General features: G+C 39.6%; 1 protein-coding gene across 1 annotated transcript in view; it reads right to left on the bottom strand.

The window, feature by feature from the left end:
• Positions 1–23,129, bottom strand: part of LOC126106512 (cytochrome P450 4C1-like) — a 130,594-nt gene extending 107,465 nt beyond the window's left edge. The window contains exon 1 of the mRNA XM_049912836.1: positions 23,007–23,129. The gene's annotated coding sequence lies outside the window, so the exon portion shown is untranslated. The remainder of the gene's footprint in view (positions 1–23,006) is intronic.
• Between the last annotated feature and the right edge of the window lie 2,167 nt (positions 23,130–25,296).

The following is a 25,296-nucleotide window of genomic DNA, read 5'->3' as shown; positions in this document are numbered from 1 at the left end:
AATTCTCATAGGCGAGATAGAGAATAGGTCATACAAAAACCTATCCTTATTCAAAATAAAACGTCTTGATATTATTACGAAGTACACACTAGTGTGCAAAGACATCGCCTTAGTGTTGTAAGTACTGATGACAGAATTAGTTACACAACATCAAAAATGTAGCCAGACGCAAAACTGGAAGGTTACATACTAAATAAGAAAAAGAAATAAGATATGACTTGATGTCCCTTACATCAATTAAGAGGTGGGAAAATTTTAGAGTGAAACGAACAGTGATTCAATCTATATTAACTAAAGGGAGTCCTCCAGAATCTCAATTGAATATGTAATTACTATTTCCTGTTGGATATAAGGCGTCATACTATCGACCTATTTATAAAATGACGCATCCACCATCCAAATAGGAACTGACACATAGCAAGTTGTATCGCAATAGGCAGTGTGGAGACGGAACAAGTTAAAAAGCAAGGTAGCTGTGAGAAAACAAACCAGACACCAAAGAATAAGCCCACCAATTAAGCAACATACTGCCGAAAAAGGGACCAACAACTGTGAGCGAAAAACAGTTGTTAAATGGCCTCATATTATAAACCAATCATGGAATGGAACAATACTAAATCGACACCAACCAAATAATGAGGAAAACCAAGGCTATAAACAAAACTCACTGCTACCATCAGGTCGACATCAACACAAAATCAATAAAATTCATAAAATGCGCATATATGGTAAAAACATCAAAAATTCCCAGTAAGGTGTATGGTGAAGTAAAGGTTAAAAAGCTAGAACTATACTAAACCAATCAAACACAACTCATAGAATGTAGTCAAACATCAAATACCTCACATCTGACTTGTGGAATATGTCAATGAGTCCAAAAATGTAACCTGTTAAAAATTTTATGCCGACGAGTTAATTTCAGTAAATCAAACTGTTGGGGATAGCACCAACCTCACCGTCCTAAGTATCCAGAAGACATCACTATCATAAGGAAAATCCCATCATAGATGCGAATAAGCTTACAAAAGACAAAAACAAGATCAATAATAAAAACATGATACACACCAATAGTATAAGCATTACAAAGTGAGATCTAGGAAGTTGCATGTGTTATCTTGGTTTACCTGTATTTGTTACTTTCTTTTTAACGCAATTTCTTATGTCTTTGACCATTATGTTTCCTGTATTCCACTTTTGTCCATCTGTAGTCTATTTGTCTTCGATTCTTGGTATGCATTTACTGTGTTACTATTACGACGCATTGGTTTGTCTGACTGTGATGTACAGCAAGACCCCTAATGGCGAGCATTAGTATATCTCATGGATCTAAGGTGTTTCCACAACAGTGGAGCGCCAGTAACATCAAACAACACTGTTTAGAAAGTTTGCCACAGTCTGTCGTTTTGAACAGGGGTCCACAATTTTCTTCGTTGGAATTTCAACAGTTATGCCTACAAAAAAATGGTTCAAATGGCTCTGAGCACTATGGGACTTAATTTCTGTGGTCATCAGTCCCCTAGAACTTAGAACTACTTAAACCTAACTAACCTAAGGACATCACACACATCCATTCCCGAGGCAGGATTCGAACCTGCGACCGTAGCAGTCGCGCAGTTCCGGACTGAGTGCCTGAACCGCTAGACCACCGCGGCTGGCTTTTGCCTACAAAATGGAACTCAACATAACCGAACACCACCATTCTACCCTCAATCAAAGGTTGAAGCCGAATGTTTCACTCGCAGTTTCAAGGCGTAGATATCCAAACAATGAGTTTTACACTCGTGGGGAAAATACTTTGTGGTTGTTTCTGAGCGCCTATTAAACTTTTTTGCTCGCTTCGCCGGCGTTAATTATTACATCGGCGTCAACCCTGCACCCTGTCGCCACTATATCAACACCGGCACCCTGCTTCAGACGTTGAATTTGCAATGAAGTGGAGTCTGGTGTAGTTACAAAGACAACAGTCAGGTTCATTATACCATTCGTGGCAAGTCGGACACCCATCGACGGCATCAAAACCTACTTCATTTCTACGAGTATTGTGATCCTGTCAAATTTTCACGGTCCAGAAATGCTGGTTGCAACACAAACTGCTGCCCTCAAGCAGCCTTTGCCGGCGCCTGACGTTTGCGTGGCATGGGTCGTCAGACGACTCTGGAGATGATGATGGTGATGATGTTTGGTTTGTGGGACTCTCAACTGCGGGATCATCAGCGCCTGTACACATTCCCAATATGTACACAGTACAATCTAGCCACTTCTATGAATGATGATGGAATGATGAGGACAACACAAACACCCAGTCCCCAGGCAGAGAAAATCCCCAACCCGGCTGGGAATCGAACCTGTGACCCTGTGATCCAGGGGTAGCAATGCTAGCCAGTAGACCACCAGCTGCGGACACGACTCCGCCCTTACTTGCCCACACCATCGCTGCCACAGCTGCAGTATCCGCCAACGTTCTGAGTGACGTCAGTCACTGACATCAGGCGAGCATCACCCATATAGTCCTCGACATCCTCAGTGGTGCCTATGCCTATGCTGCGGCGGTGGAGAGACCTCTGGATTTTTGGCAGATATTCCTGGGGATCTGCAAGACAAATGTTGGGATGTGGGTTGCCTTACACCACTTTCCATCACGCTGCGTTTAGCCATCAGCAGCAAAACGGCACAGACCTCCCCCACGTCGTCGGCTAACTCCAAGCTAAGTCTTAATGGTGCCCAAATTTTGGAGTGGAGGGCAGGTGAGGAGGAATGCGGTGACGACGGTGTCTTCATTGGCCACACTGACCTGCCTTGCACAGAACTATTTCCAGTTCCAAGGCACTCTTTATAAACAATTAGATGGCTTAGCTATGGGTTCCCCTCTTAGTCCACTGTTGGCTGAAATATTTATGGACCATTTTGAACAAAATTTTCTAAAAACAGAACCTTTGAGTGCAGACATCAAATACTGGTTTAGATATGTAGATGATGTCCTGTGTATGTGGACTGGTACTACAAGACAACACATTCTTGAAAAACCTAAACGGTCAACATAAAGATATCCAGTTCACTATGGAAATTGGCAACAAATCCATAAACTTCTTAGATCTCACCATTGACATCAGTACACACACACATGGTTTCAAAATTTACAGAAAAACAACTACTACAGACACAGTAATACCTTCTTGCTCACAACACCCCATAGCTCACAAACATTCAGCTTTCCACTCAATGGTACACCGTCTCATATCCATCCACATGTCCAGAGATGATTTTAAAGCAGAGTTAGATACAATAAAATTTATTGCCACAGCCAATGGCTACAATCCAGTTCTTATTGACCACATCTTGCACAGGAAACAAAAACGGAAAATTATACCCCTCCTCTATGCCCCACCTGCTTCCCCATCCAATGTCTGTAAGAAGTGGGTACACTACCACTTCTAGGTCTGGTATCACAGGTTGTAGCCAAAACACTGAAATCCTGCAAGTATATGGTTTCCTACTATGTCAGGAACACGACAGCCTAGTGTGTTTTTAATAGCACAGACAATATACAGTTATTAGCCAACAGTGGGGTATACAAAATCACCTGTTCTGATTGTGACAAATTTTACATTGGTCAGTCAGGCAGAGACATATCAACTAGGCTGGCTGAACATGAAAGCAGCTGGAGGTTGCAGAATTCAGACTCTGCATTTGCTGAGCATGTACTGAGTGAGGGTCACAACTACCAGCCAGTGTCCCATGTACTTCACTTACCAAACAAAGGCCATAAACTCATCCTGCTCGAAGTCCTGGAAATTAACAAACATCATGCTCACAGTCCAGATCTCATGCTAAATGACCAGACCCAGCTCAACACTTCCCCTCTCCTAAACTTCATAAAAGCATCTTTTTGTTCATTTCTTCCCACGCTCTCTCTTCCTACATATTCCCATTTTCCTGTATTCATTAAGTTGTTTTATCTGTTGCAGTTGTCTTTGTATTCCACACATGCTGTAGTTTCAATAGTTAAGGGTTTGCTTTTAACTTGTACTTGTATTACTGTCCATGTTTAACTCCCCTTGTAGTTGTCTCATCAAATACTGTTCATATTTTACTTTGCTCATTTATTTAATGTAAACTGGTATACAGCCACTGCTTTGATTATAATGTTAATGTTAAAATGCAGTACCACCATACTCTCAAACTGTAGGTCATTTTCCTGCATTTATTAATTTCTGTTTTTTGTATTGATATGGCTTAAGTTCCTCGTGTATTCTGTATTTACATTGACAACTGTCTCTTCTTTTTTAATTGGTTGTGTATTACTCTCCATGTTTCATATCTCTTGATGCAGCCTTGCCTAGTACTAATTTTATCTTATTTCAATAGTTTTGTTTATCAATAGAAACTGTTATGTAGGCATGCTATTCTTATTTTGTGCTAAAGGTTTTCCTGTCAACTCCATTGTTATTTATGTACTGTTCAGTTTTTACTATTTCATTGCAAAGATGTTGCTCACTGTATGTTTCTACTTCACTCTAGATGTGTTACTTCTCTTCCAGTGTTGTCTGCTAACATTTAACTTCTTTGGTGATAATACTCAGTAAATGCCTGAAGATGGCCTTGTAAGCCAAAAACTGGTTAGCAATAAAAATAATATTGTACAACAAAAGCAAACTGGTGCTTTTCATTTATTATTATAATGTTGTTCTACCAAGAACCGACGGAATATTCTGTTAATATGAACTTTTTCATGTTTTAATCATATACTAATTTCTGAAGTGTGTGTTGTAACATCATCCCCCTACAGCTACAACAGGTTCTATCTTTCAGATCAAGGTTAATAGAACAGAAACAGAAAGTAGGAACTGGGGAAGGAGAAATTACGGTAATAAGAATTTTAATTGGCACAATAGAGCAGAGCAGTCAGGAAAATAGCTGGTACCTCACTTAAGATACACATGAGGCCTTTTGGAGGAGAAATCGGTCTAATAAATGGAGTAAATCGTGACCAATATAATGTTCATATTGGAGCAGTATTTGAGAGAAATGGAGTGGGTAAGCTAGAGGATACCGAAAACTGTTCAGCTTTAGTTTCAGCTAGAATTACTGAAACATCTGAAACAAACACATTTGTTTCATCACATGGGAAAGCAGAAGAAGATATGAACTCAAGAGTCAAAATAGTTTATAGCAGTTAAAGCAATTGTGACATAGGTGTGCATTCATTGATAAGTAATGAGAGGAATTATGTTAATAGTAAGTAAGCACTTATGCAAAGTGATGTAGATACTAGTATTGATGATACTTGTAGTAATGATGCTGTAGACTACATATGTTGCTGATATGCAAGTGTCAATTAGTGTATATGATACATTTTATTATATTGGTGATGAAGTGATTATTGAAGTATGGATGTATGGTAGTGAGGATATTACTCTTGGAGGTTGCCCTGATGTTATAATGAAACACATGTTTTCCTCAATGATCAACATGTGACTTCAGATGAAGGTATTAATTGTTACTGGATGGGAAAAGAGTAGGCTGACTATAGTCTTTGTGACTAGGTATCCTATGCTAAAGTTAATAAAACTGTGCCACCAGATCAGTTTGTCAATTGAAGTTCGAAAGTAGTGTAAGGAACAGGAAACTGAAACTATATGTATTAAATTACTTAAAAAAGATATAGAAAATGAATGGGGGTAAACACACAAGAGTGTTTATATAGTAGTGGAAGAGAATAGAGAGGAAATAGAAGCTGATTTATTGGGAAAAGAAATAAATAAGATAACTATTAAAAAAGTCCTACCAAACATTGATATTATGATGGAAATAGTGGCGGAAAATGAGGCAGCATTGGATTTTGGTTATAATGTATCTTTTTGGTAACAAATTAGGTGTGAGGATATGGTCGTACTACCGCTAACTGGTATAAAAGTTAAACCAGTAGCTGGAGCATGTAGTAGTACAATTGTGAAGGAAATTTTATTAGATTTCAAAATCAGTGATCATATTCTTAATACAATTCGTTTTTTAATTTCTATGAATATTATCTCAGGAATGATTTTTGTATAAATATGAATGTTACATAATATTAAGGGTTAGAATGGTAGAATTAGAATCTGGAGGGTACCAAAAAGGATCTAAGGATCTGATTTGAAAGGGAATTGAAAATGTTCGAATAAATAGCTCAGTTACAAAAGAAATGTGAAGAAAGCGAAGAGATGTGTACTACAGAACAAATATATATGATGGATAGTATGTTTAATTTATCTGAAGAACGGAAAGTGCAACTTACTGTTTCTAGTGTTGATGCAGTTGTAGATAGACCTATGGAGTTGTTAACTAGAATACACTTTGAGAGTGATACCACATGAAGTAATTATGGTCAAGTCATTTTTATTGTTATGACAGATCAAATGGTAGTGATGGCTAGAGTAAAAATGATGTTGGATTGGAATGTAACAGAGTTAGGCAGAAATGAAAAATATAATTCCAATGTAGCTGTATAAAAACTATGGGTCATTGAGGACAGTGTTAGATGCAAGAAAGTTGAACAGATTAATATTTAAGGAGAATCATTAGCCTGAAACTATAAATGAACTATAGTGTGAAGTTGATGTCTAGTGTATATTTAACGCCTGCGTTTCGGCAGGTGCCGTTAACAGAGGCCGTGATGTCACAACTGTGAAGCCAAAATACCTCTGTTCTTAGCTTGTTGTATGCATAGGGTTGTCTCTAGCTTTCGGAAGTATTTTGAGCTACAATGTTGACATGCATGGTACTTGGGTGCACAAATCGCTCACATTGCTACACAAAATGTAAAGGAATGTCATTTCATGTGTAATATAGAGGAATGGCAGCATTCGTCATAAATTTTTGATCTCTTTAATGCAAATCGATTTCAGCTACTGTTTAGCTATCTTCAGTACATTATATCCAATCATGATGACTCATTGTAAATATAAGAGCACATGGAACCACTTAACGCTACAAATTGGTTTCTTATTCGCAATGTGAAATGGTACCATGTCCTAATATATTTACGGTGTGTCATCATGACTTGGATATAATGCACTGACGACAGCTGACAGTAGCTGAAATCGATTTGCAATGAACAGATAAGAAATTTATGACAGATGCTGCTCTTTGTCCTGTCTTGGACATCATTAATACAGTCACGGAGCACGCTGTTCTTGATGATGCATAAACTGTTTCGGTAAAGTGTTATTTTGCCACTTTTATTACAAAGAAACTTTTCCTACTTCTTTACGTGTTTTGCAGCGTATTTTTCGCTGGTACGATTTCAGATTTTTAAAATAACAATATCAGAAAGCTCTATGGGAGAATACCATTAGAAGAGAGAATTGGCGAACGTCTACATTGGAGCATTTTATGTTCTCAGCATTTTAGGGAAGAGGACATCGGCCGAACGTCGCTTCCGATAGTTCATCTTACGGAAAATGCTGCTCCATCAAATTTACTTCTTACCCAAAAATTTACAAAATGTACCTTAAATAGTAGATCCCAAATTCATGGTTTTGTATTAAATATATTTGCACAATATCATCGAGAAGTAATGAATGATTTATTTTCGCAGTATTCATGTTCTGAGGTCATACACTCATTTTAGCAGTTAACATTGCTATAATTTAATAGGTCTTAAGTATAAGTAGGACGCTGTGTAGTTTTACGATTGTAACTATCTCCTTAAAAACTAGAGTTTTCAGAAAAACCACTCACAGTGACATTGATTTACTTTAATTTGCTTCTACATATCACAAGCAAGATGTACAATATGTTTTTCTTTGATGTTAGACTTATTTTAATTTGCGTTTGGCAGGTGGTGTCACAGCAGTTGTCTATGCGCTGAATACTTTACTCAGATGTTTACGTTTGAGATAATCCAGCTAGTGAATGTTGTGACTAGGCAACAAATTTGCATTTAAACTTTTAAACTGAGTAATTGTTTTTATGGATTTGTATATACGTTTACTCTGCCTTGTGCCAATTGTTATATTGGAAGTGCTTTGTTTACTTTGGGAACAGCTGCTGCAGAAAGTAATAATAATTTACATATTCTCCTGAACCAAAAAAAAAACAAAAAAAAAGAAAACACCTCATGGCACTGTTGGTCATATCAGAGTAAATTGTACAGTATTTGAAGAAAATATGCAAAACAGGAAATAAATCAAACCTATACCAATGAACAGTATTTTAGTGTGTAACAGTGCGTCCAGTGTAGCCTAAATGAAGAGTTGTCGCGACAACATCCTAGAAAAATAAGTGGTATCAATGTGAGGCAACTGGTTTTTCAAGTGATGCATTATGTATGTCCACAGAATACAATGATACAATGGATAGCGAAGTTATAATTAACTGTTTAAACAATACTTCACCGCTAACATGAGACATCTACAGTCACTTGATAATCACTTGTTATTACAGCCTAGTATGCCTCAGACAAAGAGAATGCTGAAAGACTTTCTCTCACAGAAACAAAGGTGAATGCAGACACAGTACTCTAATTATCTTTGAAGGACAGTGAACTAGATTAACGATAAAGTAAACTGGTTAAATAAGTTGTAAGACTGTTTTGTTTGTGAAAGTGAGATAAAGATTTAATTGCACCAAGTACTAGAGTATTTGTTTGTTCAATATAAAATGATCAATTAAGTGCATAATCCATTTGAAGTAATTACTTTTTACTGGCATCGTAATTGAATATAAGTGCATTACTGATTATAATGGTAAATTAAAATCATGACTGAATTATACGTACTGTCGCTTTTGAAAAACTGTCAAACGAAACTGATAGTGTGTAGATAGACCTACACATTCTTGGAAGGGACAAACTGTATGAGAGATACAAAAGCCGGCTTTACTTGACATTTAGTGGAAGTTTTTGATTTTAGTAGTAGCTCTTGATTGCAACTAATCTTAGTAATTTTCATTCAGTATTATCGTATAGGCCTGCATCTGACTAAAATGTTTCACAAGCTCCTACATGGTCGCAAATAAAACAGTGACCTGGGGTCACGATCAGAAGGTGATGCGCAGTGCGTGCCTTCAATGCAGCTAAGTTTGCAATCGGAATACTGAGCACAATGAGCACAACGTCTTTCAGATAGCCCCACAGCCAGAAGTCACACGGATTATGATCAGGTGATCGGGACGGCCAGGTTGTAGGGAAACGGCGGCTGATAATTCTAGCATTTCAGATCAACAGGAAGCAACTCGTGCACACGGACAATTTACGTCTGTTGACATAAATTATTTGTCATGAGACTACCGGTTTTGGTCTATATTGACCATCTTCAGATCTGCAGCAAAATATGGGAAATATAAATTCACTATCAGATTGTCTACAGCTTAAAACTATAAAATAAACCATAACGAAAAGTACACTGACATACATGTACATTTGTGCGCTTTAAGTATGAAGAGGCATACCTGTTCTATAAAAACACGTCCTAATGTCCTGCAGCCATAGTGACGTCGTCAAAAGTTAAACACAAAATTAGAACCAGCATTGTTAGTTGTATATAAATAACATATAGAATAGTCATCTTGTGAGCAGCACTACAAAAAAAATGGTTCAAATGGCTCTGAGCGCTAGAACTTAGAACTACTTAAACCTAACTAACCTAAGAACATCACACACATCCATGCCCGAGGCAGGATTCGAACTTGCGACCGTAGAAGTCGTGTGGTTCCAGACTGAAGCGCCTAGAACCGCTCGGCCACACCGGCCGGCTAGCGGCACTACAGTTCAAAACAAACTGCCGTACAGTAGCCACAAGATGTTTGTGTTGCAAGTGCACCAGATGTCGATGCTGTAGGCATACACATGTTCTTCAATAATTAGCGTTAACAGAGGGCGCTGATTATGTGTGGCAGTCTGTTTTTCTTTCACTGTGACTTCTTTAGCTATTTTTTTATAGTTTTTTATATTATTCTGTGCACTCTGAATAGCTGTTTAATATTTATGTCATTACCTATAATATTGCTACTTGAGCACTTAACTCTTCCACTTTTTACTATCTAACTTTTGTCGTGTTTCATTTCATTTCCTTTTATTATTGTGATGCCTCTTATACCGTATAAGCCCATTACAGACTTTACTGATTGTGTCCCCCTTGATTTTAAATTGTTCAATTATTTACTGAAGAATATGTGTATGCCTACAGTAGCGACATTTGCTGTACTTGCAACACAAACATCTTGTGGCTACCATACGGCAGTTTATTTTTAACGGTAGTGCTGTTCACAAGATGACTATTGCATATGCTGTTATTTGTATACATGGTGATTCTAATTAAAGTTAAACTTTCAAACCACTGTAGAAGTAACACCACTGGTCAGAATGATGTCATATTGCAAGGGAATATTATCGGAGGAAGAGGAAAACGTATGGCACAAGAAAAATAAATAGTTACAAAATGTACCAATAGATGGCGCTGTAAGTATCATAGTTTAATAGTGGTCGCCTACGAATGACAAATGAATCATACAATAACGCCTAAGTTGTACGTCTGACGTTAAACAAACGGTATTACTTAGATTGCATGGGTGTACAGGTGTGATACTGTTAGTTACGTAAGCCCGTGTAACTGGCACAAAACATATTCAACATGCCGTCCACACTTCTCTGCAACAAGTTGCAATCGAGAAGCAGCATGTTCCACAGCTGATCGAAGTGTTTGCGGGGTCACGATCAGAAGGTGATGCGCAGTGCGTGCCATCAATGCAGCTAATTTTGCAATCGGAATACTGAGCACAACGAGCACAACGTCTTTCAGATAGCCCCACAGCCAGAAGTCACACGGATTAAGATCAGGTGATTGGAACGGCCAGGTTGTAGGGAAACGGCGGCTGATAATTCTAACATTTCAGATCAACAGGAAGCAACTCGTGCACACGGACAATTTTGAATGGATAGCAAAGAAGCATGTTTCGTAGGATTTTACGCACTGCGCTCACGGGTACGTCCAGTATTCAGGCAATTTCCCGTGCACTAAACGTATGAACACCGCCACTCGTCTACTCCTGAATTGCTGTGGCCACTGCATCCACTGACGTCGTTTCCTCCCTCTACCAGGTCGCACACCAAAAGAACCAGTCTTTTCGAATTTCCGGATCATTTTCTCCAATCCCACGGCAAGTCATCGGACCAACGCCTTTTTTCAAACCCTTCAGTGTCCTAAACTTCTGCAGAGCGACGTTCTTGTAATACAGCCTTACAAACAGTATGATCCTGCATTGAGACAGTCATGGCGAACGTCGCAGACGAGAAAGGAAGAAAAGCCGTGTACCTGGCGTGTTTATACCAACTTCAGTGGTTCAAAATGGTTCAAATGGCTCTGAGCACTATGGGACTTAACTTCTGAGGTCATCAGTCCCCTAGAACATAGAACTACTTAAACCTAACTAACCTAAGGACATCACACAGATCCATGCCCGGGGCAGGACTCTAACCTGCGACCGTAGCGGTCGCGCGGATCCAGACTGTAGCGCCTAGAACCGCTCGGCCACCCCGGCCGGCCGCTTCAAAAGGTTCCGATGTTAGACAATAGAAAAATTAAACGCTGATCAGCCAGAACATTATGACCACCTACCTAATAGCCGGTGTGTCGACCTTTGCAACGGATAACAGCTGCGAAGCGTCGTGGCATGCAACCAATGAGGTCTTGACAGGTCGCTGGAGAGAGTTTGCACCGCATTTCAACATACAGGTCACCTAATTCCCGTAAATTCTGGGGAGGGGGTGACGAGCTCTCACGCCACCTGCAGTCACATCCCAGATGTGTTCGATCGGGGTTCAATTTGACGAGCTGGGGGGATGGGGAACAGCATATCAATTGGAACTCGCCACTGTGCTCCTAGAACCATTCTATCACACTCCTGGCCCTGGCTCCTTCGGGAAACGTGATCGTCATGGAGGGGCGTACATGGTCTGCAAGCAGTGTACAATACCCCATGGCCATCGTGGTGCCCTGCACGAGCTCCACTGGACCCATGGATGTCCACATGAACGTTTCCCAGAACGTAATGGAGCCGCCGCCAGTTTGTCTCCCTCCTGCAATACAAGTGTCAAGGAGCTGTTCCTCTGGAAGACGACGAATTCGCGCCCTCCCATCGGCATAGTGAAGAAGGTACCGGATTGATCAGGCCATGCAACGCCCTGCCACAGGGCCAACGTCCAGTGCCAATGATAATTTGCCCATTTTAGTCGTAGCTGCTCATTTTGTTACACGCACGGGTCGTTGGCTACAACCCATTGTTAGGAGTGTTCGGTGCACTGTTTGTTGAGACACACTTACACTCGGCCCAACTTTACAGTCTGATGTTAGTTCCACCGCAGTTCCCCACCTGTCCTGCTTTACCAGTCCGCCCAGTCTACGATATTTGAAATGAGGCTGGCTGCCCAACACGATGTGGTTTCACCTTGGTTTCGCCACGTGTTGAAGACACTCACCACAGCACTCCTTGAACACCGGAAATGCTCGTGCCGAGCCTCTGAGGCATCAAAATCGGCTGTCGGTCAAACTCAGACATATCTCGTGCCTTTTCTATTCTACAAGTGGATGGCACACCGACTGATTCTGCATCCACCGTGCATGTGTCTGACTACCAGTCATTACTCACCAAGTGACGCTGATATCGCCTCTACGATTTATATCGATAGTAGGACGGTGGTCATAATGTTCTGACTGATCAGTGTGTGTGTTATCAAAAATTTATAACTTGGTCGAGGATTTTACGCAGTGAGCTATCTTGAATGGAGGGTTGTCGTCATAAGATGTAATTGCAGGAGTTGCCAAGGGAAGCGTGCTGGAAACCCTTGCGTTCATGCTGTACCTTAAGGGGAGACGGAAGTCAAGTGGGCTTCAAAACTCGATTTGTAGATTTTAGCGTATTTGAAATGCCTAGTATTTCCCGTGTGAAACAGTTTATATAAGTAAGACAATTTTCTCGTGAGATATGTTGGTTTTCCTGACGCTCTGTGAAATCTGGCGTTTAAATGCAACGCCTTCCTTTTTGCGCCATGCAGAGATAATGCACAGCATTTAATTAAATGATATGAAATTATACCCATCTTCATGGGAAAAGAAAAAATTTTAATGAATGAGTGAAATCTGTCATTTGGATGATCCGGTTACCGAAAACTGTATTTGTTCTGGTTACAACCCTCAAATTTGGTGTTTATGATGCTTTTGTTCTTCACTGATGGTGTAATTAGAAAAACGGATATTCTGGAATTATTGGGGATAAGATCTAGTGAAGACACTGCAAAATCCTTGGTGCAAATAGATAATGAGAGAATCCGCAAAGCAGATATTGCTAATTTAAAATGCACAAAAGAAGCCAGACAGAAAAGAAGACGGACCAGGTGAAAAAGGTCAGTATGATTCAGATGATAGTATGGTGCAGGAAAATCTTAATGGTAAGTAATTTTCATCAATAACTGTACTATAATTGCAATATTAAACTTTAAACAGATTTTTCTCAAAACTACATTTCTTTACTTTCAGGTACCATTATTAGATAAACTAATGGGGTAAAAATATGAAATTTGCTCAATTTGTACTGTAGTAATAAGATATTACAAGTAAATTCAACAAACAATCATAAACTGTTTTATAATAATTAATGTACAAGAAAAGTTAAATTTTACTACTGAAAGAATAAAATGTTTTATTCAAAACCTTAAGAGGTAATATTTTCATTTTACTTGTAAATTGACGCATATGTGTTATATATATGCAGTAAAAATTTCATTGTTTTATGACTTATAGTTCTCTTGAAAAGTGTATCTAACCAAAGGGTAAAATAGAATTGGCAGAATAGGGATAAAAATTGCCTTCCGTCTCCGCATGACGACCAATTGCACAATAGTAGCCTGAGAATGTTTGCAGGTGATGCAGTTATCTATAAAGAAGTACAGTCTGAAAATAATTGGCCAAATATTCAGTCAGATTGAATGAAAACTGTGCACTTCACAAAATGAAAAATGTGTGCTCTGTGTGTACATTATCAAAGAGTCGCAACTGGAATCCGCCAACACATCCAAATACTTGTGTGTAACAGTTTGTGGGAATATGAAAAGGAATGATCATATTGAGTCAGGCAGCTGGCAGATACTCTTCACTGGAAGATAGTAGATAAATGCAGTCAGTCGGTAAAGGAGAAGGCTTACAAAACACTTGTGTGACCCACCCTAGGACACTGCTCAAGTGTGTGGGACGCATTACTGAAAAGGACTGACAGAAGATGCTGAATCTTTACCCATAAGTATCCAGAAAAATTAATTTAATTTATTGCATCAAAAAAGTATAAGATTGAAAAAAAAGATAGATGATCCTCTTGTATGCGATGACATGGAAAATTACGATGTGCTTGGTTGGACACCAGGTTACCACAGGAATGGAGAAGTTAAATATAAATAATTATAAACCAGCATCATTTTCGTGTAGAGTTCACGTGGAAAAAGAAGGAGTTGCAGCATATTTGTCAAAGTTGGATAGAAAGTAAAAATTATTGAAATAAATAGTTTTCGTGTTGATCACAACCTAGGAGCACGTGCTTGTGAGTTGTTACTGCAGAATACGTTCTCATAACAGTAACAGTCTGCAGATCGCCTCTAGGAAACTTTCAGCTTTTTACGGGAAATCTAGATGCAAGAAGAAACAGTTAGTAGGTTATGAAGATTTCAGAGAAGATTTTATGTAAGATATGGGCAGGGAAAGTGAACTAGAACTATCATTTGGGTGTTCCAATCTAATTTCAGCAGTCAATTTTTTAACTAGTTTGCAGCAATATAGTAGAACACGTAACTTTTCATAGAGTGCTATGGCTGAAACAATTAATGCATACCCCGTTATTACTGGACTATCTGGTCATGATGCGCAATTATTGTAAATAAACAATATGACACTCTGCAGTCGTGAAGCAGGTTCATACTAAGCAGTGAGACTTATTAATAAGAACAAGATACAGCGTTTTAAGTGTAAGTCAAAGGACGTGGTATGGTGTGAAGAACATAGAAAGAGATATCAGCGTCAGATTCAGTTTACCCCATAGTAAATTTATGTCAGTATCTGAAAGTCGTTTTCTAAAAAATTATCAAGAAGATCCATTAAAGGACAAGTAAGTTGTGGATAACTAAAGGAAATAAAATCTCGTACAAGGGGTCAAGGGAAATTTATGTAAACAACATAAGTCAACATCTGAGAGTTCTTCCACACTATAAAAAACACTGCATTATTTAAAGTGTCCAGAAGCATGCATTTACTCACAGAAATAAATAAAGCAAATAATAAGACTTAAACTGTATGGGATATTTTCAAATGGAAGACTGAAAGCCAGTCAATGTACAAGATATCATTATAATTAAGCTAAAAGGTAATCTTGTGACGGTTTTCACAAGCACTTTCAACAATCACTTTCAACAATCACTTTCTAAACGTAGTAGTAAAAATAAGATCAAATGTTTCAGTTGAAGAAGCAGGAGAACATATTGAAAATGTCATTCTACAAAACTTTAAGTAACTGGAGCAGTTCCAACATCCTTCACCGAAATTAAATTACTCAAAAAAGTAATGTACTTCCAAGCAGATTCAAACCAAAGTAGAAACAATTTGCTTACCATATCACAGTTTTGATTCCAAATCGGTTTCTCTTCTGAAAATGCTATTTATACATTCATACATCAAATCCTAAAAGTCTTACATAATAAATTATCGCGATTTAGTATTTTTATTGTATTTCCAAAGCGTTTGATGGAGTAGATCAAGTTACTCTCCCACAAAAACTCAAGTTTTGTTTGATGACTTTACACACAGCTGGTCTGAATCAAACTTAAAAACAGTATGCAAAATTGTACCTCAACAATTCAAACAATCTTGGAATGGCAGAATGTTTTACTGACTCGGGAGAAATCACAAAGGTAGTCCCAAGGTGTTAAATTTTCGGGTCACTCCTTTTCCTTATATATATGAATGGCCTTCAATTTAACGTTCAACATGCAGAAACGGTACTTTTTGCAGACAATGCACATATTGTAATAAACCCCATTAAAGAGAAAGCAGCAGAAGAGATGTTAAATGATATTTTTCAAATAATTAGGAAGTGGTCCTCAGAAAATAGACTCACCCAAAATTTCGAAGTAACTCATGATATTCAGTCCCACACAGTATCATACCGTCAATTGATGTGGCATGTGAGAAGGGGTCTGTAAATAGGTCCTTCATATTCATGAAAACTTGAAACAGTAAAAGCATTTTACTGAGCTTCTCAAACAGTTTTGCTCTTCGTATAATTCCTAATCTTGGAAACAATGGAATCAACCCTTCTGTGACATATTTCGCATATTTCTTCTCAACAATGCCTTAGGGAATAATTTACTGGGGTAAATAATCACTTAGAAAGAAAGTACTGATTGTACAAAAGCGAGCAATAAGAATAATATGTAATGTTCACTAATATATGTAAGGTAGGTACCTCCTCTAGAAGCTACATATTTTAAATGTGCTGTCACACTAAATATACTTCGTTATCAATAATCCATCAAAACTTGAGAAGAGTGGTGATGTCCATATGTACAATACCAGGGGGAAATATGACCTTTGTTACCCATTATGAAAGTGGGCAGTGGCAGACAGAGGAGTTCAATATGTAGCAGCAAAAATTTTTGATCATTTGCCCAATAACATCAAAGGTTTGACAGGTAGTTATAACTCAAGCTTAAAATCATTTTTCCTGGACAATTCCTTCTATTGTATTAACGAATTTCTGCTTAAAAAAAGAAATATCTTGTTTTTAAATATAGTTGCATGAGTGGGACTAAAAGTATAATATATTTTTACCATTAACAGTAATGATATATAGGTATCTTATAAACTGACTCGTTCCATAGCATTTTGATAACTGAACGATTCACACGAATTACGCAAAATGTAACTAACACACTAACGAACCAACTAATACGTTAACATTATATGTCAATTGTGTCATCGCTACAAACATTCACATTGTCTGGCAGAGGACACAGTTACTCTAATGTGACTGTAACTTTATTTTTAACAGTTTTAATAACAATTAATTGCTCTCATTTTATTGTAGATGTAATTTTTAGAACAACTTATCAGTAACGACTTTTCTCTTAATGCACTTACATTATCAACCTTCCCATATTATAAAAATACATGCATGTTGGTAACTTGGCTATATGACGTTTTTACAGAATTTAACTTGCAATGTTAGGTTACAAACAAAAAGTCTATGCGTATTATAATACAGTTGCTGGTATATGCATAAAAGTTTTTGTGTGGCTTGTTTTAAAATTTTATTTATTTTTACACTTTCTTGTGCTTTTAGAGACCAGCGTTTTAAAGTTACAGATAGAAAAAGCAAGTGGATAAAGAGTGTGCTGTTGTTCATTTGTGCCCCTCTCATCCATATCCCTTACTGCTAGATCACAAAAAGAAATCACATGTATTTCGAACTTCATCCATGAGGCGAAGGAATTATTTTATATAAAGAATATTTAAATTGGATTGTGAAGATACCGAGGCGAATCCTACATACAAAGTAAATTAAGAGGGTTTTCTGTTGTAACGTAATATGCGAGAAGCTTAAGATCAGGATTTCACCGGGCAGACGGCATTTAATTTTCAAAAATGCAGTGGTTGCTTTGTAGTGAGAAGGGGTGTGAGCCACAGATAGCGGAAAAAATAAATGTATCACAAATCTTTGAAAATATGTTGTTACACATCTCGCGTTATCCACTGGAAGCCCAGAATTACTACATATTAACACAAAGGCGTGAGGATGTTTCTAATCAAAGTCATCCACATAGCGTGCTCTCTCACTGCTGTAGTGTTACAAGAAGAACATGCGCCAACTGCCAAAATTTGACTTAGTCTCGTGAAATGATTTTTATTTTACTTGCTTGGCGCCTTTATGCCGTGCTACGCTTCTCTCTGAAAACAAGGGCATAAATGGTCCCATGTACGTGAAATCTGGTCCGATTCGCGATTGCTCACGTACATCAAAACAAAACTCTCTTGTACTCATTTTCTTTCACCTAAGAATGTAATTCAAATCTTAAAATAAAAGAACCAATGTGCAATCTGATTAATGAAAGGACAAATATGTTTGCTTTCATTATATTCTAATAGTCGTTACTTATAATCTCGCGAAAGATTGTCAATGTTCAGTTCTCTTTTCTCCTTAAAATCTCACAATAAGTCCGTTTTCTGTGTCCTTAATCACACAGATCATTTTCATTTATATTGCAGAAGGAGACAGCGCGTTTCCTTCCTCCATACAAAAAGCAAGAACATACTTAACAATAATTAATCTGTACATCGCCATACAAGAATTATTATCGTCTTTGATAATTGCATCTATACCACTCTTTTTAAAAAGTGAACTGGCGCTGTTTTGGTTTTCTCAGTCACTCACAGATGTCACTCTCATCTGCAATTCACATTTTCTCTATAGAGTCCTCTCTATTCCCAACAGATGGTACTGTTCTCGTCTGTTACGGATCGTCTCTCTCTCTCTCTCTCTCTCTCTCTCTCTCTCTCTCTCTCTATCATTCGCCGCATGGAAAACGATATAAAAGGCATTTAGACTACTACTACTTGCTCTTTACCTCTATAGTTTAAAAATGTTTCTTAAATTATATTGCATTTGTGCGGTGCGAAAAGTTTCATACATGTTGTTGGAGACGAGAACTACACAGCTTGAGAACGAAAATCGCGTGGAAAAAAATGTGTATCCGCCAAGAAGTGTTACCTTACACAATATAAATAGCACACTGCAGTATTTTAATTTAATTCTGTATTACCAAGTGACAGCATGAAAAATATTTAACTGTCACGTTTCTTTTCACTTTTAATATGTTCAGTATTCGTATAACTGGAGTTTATACACCATGAGGAAGCTGTTTGTGGATATAATAATAAAAGAAATAGATAGCCACAGAATACAGAGTACATAAACAGGGCATCCCAAATGGCCAAAAACATACGTAACAAACAACTTTGTCTTGGAACACGAAACAAAGACACAATCAAACAGTGGTACGGCCCGAAAGACTGTATACAGCATAAACACACTAACGCGATTTAGGGATGCTGAAAAACAGGATAAAGTTGAATGCAGACTTCTAAGGAAAATACTGCGAACTACAAGTAATAATAAAGGTGACTACAAATTAGGATCGAGTATAGAGCTTTATTTGAAACGGGAAAGCTAACTGAAATAATGAGGAAAACAAGACTACAGTTTTATGGAGACATGTACCGCATGGATAATAACAGATCAAGCAAGTACATCTTCAGCTACAAATGCAAACGTACATGGTTCACCGAAATTGAAAAAGATACGACAAACACTGAAATTAGAGTGGACATAATAGATAACGGAATACGTTTTAGAGAAACAACACATAAGGCAGGATTTCAAGAAAGAAAGGTCTGCGAAGGAAAGAAAGTGGACCCAGGAAGAAAAGGATGGGCAGTCTCGAAGGATGAAGGAAGTCTAAGAGCAACGTAAATTAAGCACAATTTTTTGTGAACCAAACGTCTGGATCGCTTAATATGCGCTTTTATTTATAACGTCGTTTCGGCAACAACCATCATCAGATAAAAATTTGGAATTTATAAAACAGATATCAGTGTCAGAACGAGTAAAATCTGTCCCTAATCTGGGCGCGCTGTTAGGCGTAAGTTTTATTGACTTTGACGCTGAAGTTTGTTTTATAAGTTCCATGTTTTGATCTGACGGCGGCAGTAGAGGGAACAAAGTTATAAATTAAGACATGTATTAAACTATATACAGGGTGTTTCACAATTCATATTACACACTTCTAGAGGATGTAGAGGAGAGTGTGATTCCGTGCTAATGTTATACACACTGTGGGACGATCGACACGGACAAATGTATCAATTTGAGGTAAGAACCTCTGTACCTGAAAAGAATCAGTCGATGTTTATAAGCGAAAACCGTTCTGGTACCTCTGGCAGTGGAATACATGTACCGGTACTGCTGCTGCTAAGAATGTAGGGTAGACAATTTTCAGAGGTGGTAGTATGGACCAAAACAAAAGAATGTTCGTTTAATATGGGCTCTAACATGCATACCTGAGCAGCTGTGAGCACTTGTTCATTCTCGCTACCGTGAAACACAGCTCCCCTACTGAACTAGTGTTCGTGGCTCTTACGCTATCCATTTTAGAGCCTATGTCTGCAACAAATTATTTCTAGTTTTGGTCCTTGCTAGAACCTCTGAAAGTTGCCTACCCTGCTCTCTTAGCAACAGCAGTACCGTCATGTGTATTCCGCCGTCAGGGATATCAGAACGGTTTTCGTTTATAACTGTCGACTCATTGGTTTCCGGTAAAACGTCTCTCGCCTCAAGTTGATACATTTATCCTTCTCCACCGTCCTAGAAAATCTGTAACATCATCACGGAATCACCCTAAATGTGCGTGCGTTTACAGGCGCCGGGGCCTATAATTTTGACGCTCTGTGGCGTCGTTGGATGACGCTCCCGGACATGGGTTCCTTGCAAAACCTGATCTAAGGAGTCCCCTCTACGACCTCTAGAAATGTGTTAACATGAATCGTGAAACACCCTGTAGACAGTTTCATTCACAAAAATTTTGTGTTTTAACTTTCGTATCTGAAGACGGCAATAATATGCCGGAATAGGTGCTGCGAATATTTTTACCAATCAGGCGATCTTGATGTCGGGCTGGGAAGCGTGCACGGATAGCCGAAGTTGTTAAGGCTCCTGCTCGCGATAAGGGACATGCCTGGGTTCGAGTCCAAGTCCGGCACACATCTTTATATGTCGTAGTTAGGTAATACATTCCTACCCGTTGCAGCTGACGTCATGGAATTCCAATCCAGCAAGCGAGAAATTTGGAATGATAAATTTTTATATCTACACCTACATGGATGCTCTCCAAGTTAGACTTAAGTGCCTGCCGCAGGATTCACTGAACCACTTTAACAATAATTCTCTGTAATGTCATTCTCTAACAGCACGCGGAAAAAACGATTACCTTTCCAAGCGAGCTCTGATTTCCCCTTTTTATTATGACGACCGTTTATCCCTATGTAGGTCCGCGCCAAAAAAAATACTTTCCTATTTGGAGGAGAAAGATGGTGATTGAAATTTCATGAGAAGACCCCCGCCGCAACGAGATGTCCACTCCAAATTCTGTATCATGTGCGTGACACTCTCTCCCCTAATTCTCGATAGTGCAAAACGTGCTGCCCTTCTTTGAACTTTCTCGATGTATTCTGTTAACGTTATATGGTAAGGATCGCACACCGCGCAGCAGTACTTCAAAATAGGACGGACAAGCGTAGGTTAGGCAGTCAACTGAGTAGATCTGTTGCAGCTTCTAACACCCAAACCTCCACATTTGAGACACTTTAGTCGGTAGCAAAGCGCTTTTTTTCGATAGAGTATGACCCAAAACTCCGATTTAGTTCGTAGTATACGCTTTGGTCCAGCAGAACTGGAGTAGACGTTGATTAAAAGTAATATCAGTAATATGGAGTCGAGGAAAATCATAACTGTGAGTAATCATTAAGTATTGCTTCCGTGGGGAAGTTGATGGAGCTTAAATCGTCGTACCAAGGCTCCTGGGTTCATATTCCAAAAGATGACAATTTTTCTCTTGCTCTATTATATGTGAAAGTATTATATGGAGTCCGTATTTTAATACTTCCGACTGTTTGTTCTTATTTTGTGAGACTACAAATGCACTAGCTGCTTGATCACTAGTGGTGTCTGTTCTTCGAATATGTCTGACAGAATACCACACCTATCTGTAAAAATGTACTCTACAGGTTTGCTACTTTGATCTAACGAATCGAAAGCAGACCGCCAAACGAACATTGCTACAAAATCCGAGAAGTCCTTTTACGTGTCAGGGAAAAGTTCTTCCATATAACAGTTCCACGGCTAAACAGTTAAAACAAATTGCCATCAGTGGAGTTTGAGCATGGAACTTTGGCACGACGCCTTTAAGCACTAACAACTCACCCACGCGAGATCTACAAACCTATCACTCACAGATACCTTTTCGTGAGCTCCGTAGCTCTGGTGCTACTTTTAATTACCGTTTACGCATGTTCTACTGGAAGACAGAACATAGCACGAATTAAATAGGTGCTTTGGTTGATACTGTATCTGCATACTACCGATCTGAATGTCTGACATCTGAAGGTTTGAGTGTAAGTGTTTTGCCGATAAAACGCAGTCTTCGGTTCGCCTTCCCCACGAAATTTTCTGCCTGTTCTTTCCAATCCAAGTTGCTCGTAATTGTAATTGCTACATATTTAGTTGAATTTACGGCCTTTAGATTTGATTGATTTATCATGCAACTGAAATTTAACGGAGACCTTGTAGCGTTCATGTGGATGACGTCACACTTTTCATTACTTGAAGTTCGTAGCCAATTTTCGCGCCAAACAGATGTTTTATCTAAATCGTTTTGCAGTTTCTTCTGATCTTCTGATGACTTCACTAGGCGCTAAGGACAGCATCGTCCGCAGACAACCAAAAACGGCTGCTCAGATTGACTCCTAAATGGTTTGTGTAGATAAGGAACAGCAGAGGAACGCCAGAAATCATTTCTGTTTTACACGATGACTTTCCGTCGCTTACTACGCTCTGTGGCCTCTCTAACAGGAAATCACTAATGCAGTCACATAACTAAGATGATATTCCATAAGCAAGTAATTTGGTTACAAGCCGCACGCGAGGTGCAGTGCCAAAAGCCTTCTGGAAATCTAAAAATACGGAATCAATTTGAAATCCCTTGTCGATGAACATTTACAATATCGTACACTTCCAACTGACAATTTACGCAAAGAAGGGCGGCACAAACGGTGACAGGTTTGTGTGACCAACTGGGTGTCGGTACGGAGAGGCTGGAAAACTTGAACTGGCAGGCGCTGGAGGTTAGTCGCGGAACACCCCGTGAAATGCTGCTCACTCACCGTGTGAAGGACGTTCGCGAAGAGGGAACGCAGGCGGCAGTGTGGAGGGACGCGGGCGCAGCTAGCCTGGCTGACGCAGCACGTGGCGAGTCGCGCGACGCCTGCCGCCAGGGGGGGGAACCGCGTAATGCGTGCAGCGCAGACCGCGCCGCTGTTATTTAGCTATGTCTGCGGTTGGCGCACGCAAACCAGAGCGGCCGCGGTGGTGGGGACAAACCGGATGAAAACAATCGAGTCAGTCGATTGCTGAGTAACAGTCGACTCATTCGGTTGTAGCTTTACGTATCGGCTGGACGATTCATCCATTCTCGTGAGTGGTGTCAGTCCGTGGGAACCACAGAATGAAAACGGCAGATTCTGCCGGGCGTAGCTTCACGTATCCGTAGGATTCCAATTCCAAAGAAAGCAGTCACTGACAGGTGTGAAAATTAGCGAACTATCAGTTTAATAAGCCACCGTTGCGAAACACAGACACGAATTATTTACAAAAAAAAAAAAAAAAAAATCAGAAGCCGACCTCAGTTTGGATTCTGGAGAAATGTAGGAACACCCGAGACAATTCCGGCCCAATGCCTTATCTTAGAAAACAGGTTAACGAAAGGAAAACCTACATTTATAGCATTTGTAGACTTAAAGCTTTTGTCAATATTTACTGGATTACTCTCTCTGAAATTCTGAAAGTAATAGAGGTAAAATAATGGTAGCCAAAGGCTATTTACAACTTGTACAGAAATCAGACCGCAGTAATGAGTCGAGGGGCATGGGAGGGGAGCAGTGGTTGGGAAGGAAGTGAGACAGGGTTGTGTGCTATCCCCGACATTATTCAAACTGTATACTGAGCAAGTAGTGAAGAAAACAAAAGAAAAATTTGGAGTAGGAATTAAAATCCATGGAGAAAAAATAAAAACTTTGAGGTTTGCCAATGACTCTGTAATTCTGTCTGAGACAGCTGAGCACTTGGAAGAGCAGTTGAACGGAATGGACAGTGTCTTGAAAGGAGGATATTAGACGAACATCAACAAAAGCAAAACGAGGATAATCGAAAGTGGGCCAATTAAATCAGGCGTTGAAAATGGTATTAGATTCGGAAACGAGATGAGTTTTTCTACACTACTGGCCATTAAAATTGCTACACCACAAAGATGACGTGCTACAGACGTGAAATTTAACCGACAGGAAGAAGATGCTGTGATATACAGATGATTAGATTTTCAGAGCATTCACACAAGGTTGGCGCCGGTGGTGACACCTACAACGTGCTGACACGAGGAAAGTTTCCAACCGATTTCTCATACACAAACAGTAGTTGACCGGCGTTGCCTGGTGAAACGCTGTTGTGATGCCTCGTGTAAGGAGGAGAAATGCGTACCATCACGTTTCCGACTTTGATAAAGGTCGGATTGTAGCCTATCGCGATTGCGGTTTATCGTATCGTGACATTGCTGCTCGCGTTGGTCAAGATCCAATGACTGTTGGCAGAATATGGAATCGGTGGGTTCAGGAGAGTAATACGGAACGCCGTGTTGGATCCCAACGGCCTCGTATCCCTAGCAGTCGAGATGACAGGCATCTTATCCACATGGCTGTAACGGATCGTGCAGCCACGTCTCGATCCCTGAGTCAACAGATGGGGACGTTTGCAAGACAGACAACAACCATCTGCACGAACAGTCCGACGACGTTTGCAGCAGCATGGACTATCAGCTCGGAGACCACAGCTGCGGTTACCCTTGACGCTGCACTCAACGACGAATCTGGGTGCACGAATGGCAAAACGTCATTTTTTCAGATGAATCCAGGTTCTGTTTATAGCATCATGATGGTCGCATCCGTGTTTGGCGACATCGCGGTGAACGCACATTGGAAGCGTGTATTCGTCACCGCCATACTGGCGTATCACCCGGCGTGATGGTATGGGGTGCCATCGGTTACACGTCTCGATCACCTCTTGTTCACATTGACGGCACTTTGAACAGTGGACGTTACATTTCAGATGTGTTACGACCCGTGGCTCTACCCTTCATTCGATCCCTGCGAAACCCTACATTTCAGCAGGATAAGGCACGACCGCATGTTGCAGGTCCTGTACGGGCCTTTCTGGATACATTAAATGTTCGACTGCTGCCCTGGCCAGCACATTCTCCAGATCTCTCACCTACTGAAAACGTCTGGTCAATGGTGGCCGAGCAACTGGCTCGTCACAATACGCCAGTCACTACTCTTGATGAACTGTGGCATCGTGTTGAAGCTGCATGGGCAGCTGTACCTGTACACGCCATCCAAGCTCTGT

Source organism: Schistocerca cancellata, chromosome 10, assembly GCF_023864275.1.
Source record: "Schistocerca cancellata isolate TAMUIC-IGC-003103 chromosome 10, iqSchCanc2.1, whole genome shotgun sequence".
Lineage (NCBI taxonomy): Eukaryota > Metazoa > Arthropoda > Insecta > Orthoptera > Acrididae > Schistocerca > Schistocerca cancellata.
Note: the sequence above shows the minus strand (reverse complement) of the source record. Positions and strands in the feature narration are given on the sequence as shown.